Genomic DNA, 1,778 nt, shown 5'->3' on the forward strand with positions numbered 1-1,778 from the left:
AAAGTTTTCAGATTCTTTAATGTTAGGTTTGCTGCTTCGAACAAAGAATCAACGAAAATATTTTGTTTTAATACAAACTGCAATATAAAATGTCTTTATAGGACAAAACATGATGTTTGGCATCTGTTTAATAAAAATTTACTCGTTTGGAAGCATAAAATCATTCCAAATAAGTTATTCTAGTCGAAACTATAATGTAATTAGTATTTTGTGTTAGAATACAGCGTTTTTGTTAGATTTTTAACAATTTCGTCTATTTTGAGCAATGAAACGAATAGGATTAGCTGCCTTTATCCAAAGTGATACATAAATTGCTCTTTTATGCCAGATTAATACGTTTTTAGTCTGTTCGATATAAGTTTTCTTGTTCAAAGCAAAAGATCGTCTAAAATAAGCCGTTTTTGTTTGAACTGATAAGCAATTCAGACTGAGAGTCAACAAAAATAATTTGTTTTAATTCAAACTGATACTTTTTGACCCTATAAGAGTCCTATAAGAGTCCGAGATACGCCGTTCTCGTCAAGTCTATAACGTAATTCGTTTTTTTGTGTCAGAATACGACGTTTTCTGTCTGTTTAATATAATTTTTTAATAATAATAATAATAATAATAATAACAATAATAATAATAATAATAATAATAATAATAATAATAGTAATAGTAACAAAAGTAATAATAATGTTAATACTTTTAATAAGGAAATATGAAGCTTATTTTGTGTGTTACATGAGCGTTTTCTCATTTCTATGCAAAAGATCAAGTGTGATCTGTGTTTTTAGGCAAGAAATTGTCTAAAATAAATCACTCATTTTAAAACTGGTATAAAGACATTTACTATACAAAAGTTATAATCGGTTTTTAATAATAATAATAATAATAATATAAACAATAATAATAATAATAATAATAGTAATAATAATAATAATAATAATAATAATAATAGTAGTAAATAATAATAATAATACTTATAATAATGAATTTCTTTCTAAATTAAAGCTTAGTTTTTCTAAGCAAAAATGAAGCTTATTTTGTGTTATCTGAGCGTTTTCTCATTTCTATGCAGGAGATCATCTGTGATCTGTGTTTTTAGGCAAGAAATTGTCTAAAATTAATAACTCATTTTAAAACTGGTATAAAAACATTTACTATACAAAAGTTAAAATCGGTTTTTAATAATAATAATATTAATAATAAAAATAATAATAATAATAATAATAATAGTAATAATAATAATAAAAATAATAGTAATAATAATAATAATAATAAAAATAAGCTTAGTTTTCTAAGCAAAAATGAAGCTTATTTTGTGTGTTATATGAATGTTTTCTCATTTCTATGCAAGAAATCATCTGTGATCTGTGTTTTTAGGCAAGAAATTGTCTAAAATTAATAACTCATTTTAAAACTGGTATAAAAACATTTACTATACAAAAGTTATAATTGGTTTTTAATAATACCAATAATAATAATAATAATAATAATAATAATAATAATAATAATAATAATAATAATAATAATAATAATAACAATAATAATAATAATAATAATAATAATAATAATAATAATAATAATAATAATAATAAAAATAATAATAGTAGTAATAAAAGTAAGCATTGTTTTCTAAGCAAAAATGAAGCTTATATTGTGTTATATGAGCGTTTTCTCATTTCTATGCAAAAGATAATGTGTGATCTGTGTTTGTAGGCAATCTAAGCCATTTTATAGTTTTTAGGCAAGAAATTGGCTAAAATGAATCACTCATTTTAAAACTGGTATAA

The sequence above is a fragment of the Tribolium castaneum genome, chromosome 4 (genome assembly GCF_031307605.1).
Source record: "Tribolium castaneum strain GA2 chromosome 4, icTriCast1.1, whole genome shotgun sequence".
NCBI lineage: Eukaryota > Metazoa > Arthropoda > Insecta > Coleoptera > Tenebrionidae > Tribolium > Tribolium castaneum.